Raw genomic sequence first — 6,919 nt, 5'->3', positions numbered from 1 at the left:
CAGTAAAGGTTTATTTGGGAGTTCAGGGCTTATGTTACCTCGACCTAAATTAGAACTACAGATGTTTGATGGTAGTAATCCCAGAGGATGGGTGAGAAAATGCCAAAAATACTTTAATCTTTTGGGAGTCCCTGAGGAACAAAAATTGGATATGGCTGCAATGTATTTGATGGGAAAGGCTGAGACATGGTTTGATGGCTATATTATGCAGAAGCATAGAGTGACTTGGCATGAATTTGAGGCTGATTTGTGTCATAGATTTTGTAACAGAAACTATTCAGATATCATTGAAGAATTTAATAAGTTAATGCAGAAGGGTAGTGTAGAAGAATATCAAGAAAAGTTTGAAGAGTTAAGACCCTATTTGCTACAACAACATATGCATTTAGGGGAAGATTATTTTGTCTCCAGTTTCATTAGTGGTCTGAAGAAGGAATTGAAACATAAGGTGAAGGTGTTGGAGCCCAAAAATCTATATGAGGCTTACAGGCAGGCCAAACTTTATGAGTTGGCTAATGAGATGGAAGGAAAGAAGTATAAATATTCTCAAAAACTTTTTCCTTATACTTCTTCAGGTGGTCAACAGAACAGTGGGACTAAAAGTTTGCAGCCTAAGACAACTCTTCCAAATTCAAATACAAGGTAGAGTTTACTGGAATATAGAAGAGCAAATAATCTGTGTTTTAAATATGGGGAAAAAATTGCTCCTGGACATCAGTGCAAAGTTAGACAGTTGAACAGTATGGAAGAGAAAGAAGATTCTGCTGATCAGTAATTGACAGAAAGAGAAAATGGAGAAGGGAATGATGTAGCTAAAGAAGCACTGGAAATTTCTATCAATGCTATTACAGGTAATGTGGGGCACACTACCTTGAGAATTCAGGGTTTTATCAGAGGAAAACCACTTAATGTGCTAATTGATAGTGGAAGCACACATAGTTTTGTGACTCCTAGGTGGGCCAAAGAAGGAGTGGAACTTGTTCAGACTCAACCATTAGTTATTACAGTAGCTAATGGGGAGAAGCTATTCAGTACTGCCAAAAGTAATCAAGTAAGTTGGAAGATGCAAGGCTATGAATTTCAGCATGATTTTAGAGTTTTGTCTTTAGGGGGCAGTGATATGGTACTGGGAGTGGACTGGATGGAAGAGTTTAGTCCTATAATGATGGATTTCAAAGCCAAGACAATTAGTTTTGAAAGGGATGGAAAGACTGTTATGATTAGAGAAACTCAGAAATTGCCCACCATCAAAACCATCTCAGGTGAAAAATTACAGAAGTTAGTGGAGAATGATACTGAAGTAAATGGAGAAATCTATTTGTTGAATGCTGAAATGGAGGAAAGTAAAATTCCTCTACCTTTACAAGATTTATTAGAAGAGTTCCAGGAAGTGTTTGAGGAACCTAAGGGGATGCCTCCTAGCAGAAGATATGATCATGCCATTGTTCTGAAACAGGGGACACAACCAGTCAATCTAAAACCCTATAGATTTGCTCATCATCACAAGACTGAAGTTGAAAAATAGATTGCACAAATGTTAGCCTCATCTATCATACAAGTAAGTAAGAGTCCTTTTGCTTCTCCTTGTTTACTTATTAGAAAAAAGGATGGAACTTGGAGGTTTTGTGTGGACTATAGGCAGCATAACTCTTATACAGTTAAGAATAAATTTCCTATTCCTATAGTAGAAGATTTATTAGATGAATTACATGGGGCTAAATTCTTTTCAAAGATTGATTTGAGATCTGGTTATTGGCAAATTCGGATTAAAGAGGAGGATGTTCATAAAACTGCTTTTAGAACTCATCAAGGGCACTATGAATTTAAAGTTATGCCTTTTGGCCTGACTAATGCCCCAGCTACTTTTCAAGCTTTGATGAATGACTTGTTTGGAGCATATTTTAGGAGGTTTGTTCTTGTGTTTTTTGATGATATTCTGATTTACAGTTCCAGTATGATAGAGCATAAAAATCATTTAAGAGTGTTGTTGGAAATTCTGCTGAAGAATAGTTTGTATGCCAAAAAGAGTAAATGCTTTTTTGGCCAACAGCAAGTAGAGTATTTGGGACATTTAATTTCAGCTAAGGGAGTAGCAACTGACCCTGAAAAAATAAAGGCTATGCAACAGTGGCCTTTACCTAAAAATCTAAAAGCTTTGAGAGGATTTTTGGGTTTGACAGGGTATTATAGAAAATTTATCAAAGGGTATGGAGAATTGAGTAAACCCTTGACTAATATGTTAAAGAATGAAGGATTTCATTGGTCTCCAGAGGCTAAATTATCTTTTGAGAATCTAAAAAGGGTTATGTGTGAAGCTCCAGTTTTGGCTTTACCAAATTTTGAGCAGAATTTTTTTTTGGAAATTGATGCTAGTTCCAGGGGCATTGGGGTTGTTTTATCTCAAGCAGGAATGCCTATAGCTTATTTAAGTAAGGCTTTGGGGCCAAAGCATGCAGACCTTTCTATCTATGGAAAGGAATACTTGGCCATTCTAATGGCAGTATCCCATTGGAGGCATTATTTGGAAAGTGGCTCATTTGTGATTAAAACAGATCATGAACCTCTAAAACACTTATTAGAACAAAAACTGACTACTACAATCCAAAAGAAAGGTCTGACTAAGTTACTTGGATTGGATTATACAATTTAGTACAGGAAAGGCAAAACAAATAAGGTGAAAGATGCACTTTCTAGACAGCTACTGGATTCTGGTGAATTTTTGCAAATGGGGGTTACTGTTGTAATTCCTACTTGGAGACATGATATTGAGCAGAGTTATGAAGGGGATCTACTAGCTCAAGAGAATATTCCTATTTTACTTATTCAGCCTGACAAGATTGAGAATTGGAAGAGAATTAAATGAGTTTTATACTTCAAAGACAGAATTTATGTGGGCAGCAAAGGAGATCTCAGGCAAAAAATTATGGTGGCTTCACATGATTCACCACAAGGGGGTCATTCAGGTATTCAAGCTACTTATCAGAGGGTTAAAGCTTATTTTTATTGGCCAAAGATGAAGCTTATGATTCAGGAATATCTACAACAATGTGAGGTTTGTCAGAGAACTAAAATTGAACACATTTCCAAGCCAGGTTTACTACAACCTATTCCAGTTCCAAATAATGCATGGGAAGTTATAACAATGGACTTTATTGAAGGGTTGCCACCTTCGACAAAGTACAATTGTATTTTGGTAGTGGTTGACAAATTTACTAAGTATGCTCATTTTATGCCACTGTCACATCCCTACACAGTGGTACAAGTTGCTAAGCTATATTTGGAACAGGTTTATAAGCTTCATGGTCCTCCTAAGATAGCTATTTCTGATCGGGACAAGTCTTTTACTAGTCTATTCTGGCAAGAGCTACTTAAATAATTGGGGACAACTAAACTTTTTAGTACTGCTTATCATCCAGAGACGGATGGCAAACTGAGAGACTCAACCAGTGTTTAGAACAATATCTCAGATGTATGTGTTTTTTAAAACCTACATCTTGGTCAAAGTGGTTAGCCCAAGCAGAATGCTGGTATAACACTAATTACCACTCTGCTATCCAAATGACCCCATTTGAAGCCTTATATGGTTATAAGGCACCTCTTGTAACACCCCCAACCCGTACCCGACCCGGATACGAGTCCGACGTGTCACATTGACTTTTCAAATCTTGACTCTTAAGAAAAATCCCGGGAAATTTAAAACTTTATTTAAAACAAAATACAGACTTGATCAGAGTGCTCGTACTTAATGACTTATTACATGCCAACACTTTATACATAACCAAATATATACTTTGTCAAATACTTCTGATCTGATCTTTTAGTAGTGATACTGTCTTTGCCACTTCTATTCTTTCACTTCTCGTTCTTGGTACCTACGTGTAAATCACTTACACGCTAAGTCATAGACTTAGTGAGGCATATAAAACATATAATATAACCATATATCATTTCATATAAATAAAAGACATACATATACAAACACTATCAATAATCCTTTCCACTTACCATATACTCATCATATAACACATATAATTCATGTATGTGCATTCATATCATTGAATCACTACATATCAATATGCATGAATCTATGGTATGATAACAATATACAATCAGGTCATGCACACATGCAACTTACCTTCTTTTATCACTTTCACTTTCATTTGTCTTTCAATTTCATTGCTCATGTATATTATTGAGAATAGAGGTATGTGAGTACATTGAGGTTGTGCACTAATGTTGTCACCACAGCTCGTATAAATGTCCCGAATGACCTATCCAGAGGTCACACAGACCCCGGTAACTATCCAGAGGTCATAAAGAACCTCGGCAACTGTCCATAGGTCCCAAAGAACCTAGGTAAACTGTCCATATGTTCCTTAGAACATAGGTATACTGTCCATATGTCTCGAAAGACATAGGTAAAACCCTCGACTCTTGGCATGCCAACTATACCTATAGCTCTCGTATCATATACTATGGGCATTTATTTATACATTTCGTATCACTTGTTCTTTCTCTTCTGTCACATACCACATGTATGTGTAACCATATATCTCATATCATATCACATGTATTATATATATATACATGTATTCATGTAAATCATTTCATGTAATTCATATCACATATATCACATGTGCATATAAGCTTATAGCTTCTTTCACATATACATGTAGTCACATAGCTTCTTTCATGTAACCATGCATGTCATGTCAAATAACATATCATATGTTGCATTTTCACTTAAGCATATAAATCATATAACATAGCATCCATCTATTTCTATGTATTAATGCATACATGGTAATCACATAACAATTTAGAAGTTACTTCTTACCATAGTAACTCCATCACTGGCTCATCACAAGCCAATGTTAATTCAATAAAATAAGTACAAAATAAATTGTACTCACCTTAGCTTTGCTTTGATTCGATTCTAATTCCTCAATTGTCCTGAAACGGATCACTTTCTATCTCTACATAACAATACACAGATTCATATCAATATTCCAATTGATATATTCTAAACTGTCACTTCTTAGGCTAAGAGAAAAGCCCATTTCCTCTTTCAATGAAGGTATGCATCGATGCACTACTTGTGCATCGGTGCATAAAATGCATTCGATGTTTTTATTTTAAAAGGATGCATCGATGCATTAGCTATGCATCGATGCATCAAAGGCATTCGATGTTCTTTCTTTTAAAGGAATGCATCGATGCACTTATGAATGTGCATCGATGCACCTTGTCCAGAAATTGCATTTCAAGCCCGAAATTCATCAATTCTTCATTCAATTCTTCTATTTTAATCCCCTATTATGACTTTAAACTCAACTATCATTATTGAAACCAACTTATGTCCATAAATCATATTTATCTTCCATATTTCATCAAGATTCTTAAAATTAAGAATCTTACTAAACTTTCAAATTTGTTATAAATCTTTTCTAACTTCATAAATCTCTTATTCTTCTTGATGACAAGTCAAATTCCATCTTAGAAATCTCTTATTAACTCTTTTCCAAAATTTCCTTTAAAAACCCATTTCTTTAATCTTTCATAACTTCTTTATCTTTCAATCTTAAGATAACCTAAGCTTTCCTTAAGCTTAGTTATTATCTAATGATCAAAACCCAACCATAAATTTAGCAAATAACCAACTAACAAAGAAACTCACCTTTGCAAGCTGGCTCTTCACGTTTGAGAGAAGATGAAGATGAAGAAGATAAGTCTAAAACTTATCTCTTCAATCATACCTCTCATATATTATAATACCCATTTATTAATATTTAATATTATCTTTGTTCAAGGACCATTTTGCCCTTCATCTACTTTAATAATTACTAACAACTTTTAGGAATTATTTCCAAATAAATCATCGAATTATTCCATTCTTCTACTTAATTCATCAAATTCTTAAACTTTACAATTTAGCCACTAACCCCTAGTTTGGGATGTTACACCTCTTCTGAGTTGGTCAGGGGATTCTAGAGTGGATGCAGTACAAACTATGATGCAAGATAGAGAGCAATTTAATGCTTTACTACGTGAACAACTACTTAAAGCCAGTAACAGAATGAAGCAGATTGTAGATAGGCATCGTACAGAAAGGGATTTTCAGGTTGGAGAGGAAGTTTACCTAAAACTTCAGCCTTACAGACAGACATCACTCGCCTTAAGGAAAAACCTAAAGCTTGCTGCTCGATATTACGGTCCCTACAAAATACAGAAAAAAATTGGTCAGGTTGCGTATCAACTGGAATTGCCACATGATTCTAAATTACATCCAGTGTTTCATGTTAGCTTATTGAAGAAGAGAATCGGAAAATAGGGACTTATCTCGCTGAATCCTCCTGAAACATCTTCAGATGGTCAATTGGAAATTTACCCAGCAACCGTGTTGAACCGACGCGTGGTAAAACGACAGAAGCAGAATGTTCCTCAACTGTTGATTCAGTGGACGAACATGGGACCAAATGATGCAACGTGGGAAGATTCTTCGGTGTTGCAGAACCAGTTTCCCGATTTCGATCCTTAGGGACAAGGATCGTTTGATGGAGGGGGTATTGTCACGATGGAAGGGGAGTTAGGGTTTGAAGGTCTTAATTTGGGGGGAAATTGAAGAAGGAAGTTGGGGAATCAGTAGCAGAAAGGGGGAGAGGAGAGAAAGGAATTAGGGATCGAAGGGGGATTAGGGATTGAAGTTTTATCTGAAGAGGAAAAGGCAGAAATAATGATAGGAGATGGGTCACACGGGATTGGGTATGGGTCAATTGGGTAACTGGGCTTTATTACTTAGACCCATTTAATATATCAGTAGGCTTATGAGTTAAAGGGTTGGGCAGGTCTGGATCTAAGTCAGAGGTGAGAGGGATGGAAGGGTGAGTCATCATTTTAGACGGTTATTTTGTTAGATTGC

The sequence above is a fragment of the Hibiscus syriacus genome, unplaced genomic scaffold (genome assembly GCF_006381635.1).
Source record: "Hibiscus syriacus cultivar Baekdansim isolate YM2019G1 unplaced genomic scaffold, ASM638163v2 tig00111493_pilon, whole genome shotgun sequence".
NCBI lineage: Eukaryota > Viridiplantae > Streptophyta > Magnoliopsida > Malvales > Malvaceae > Hibiscus > Hibiscus syriacus.
This window is presented reverse-complemented; position numbering follows the sequence as displayed.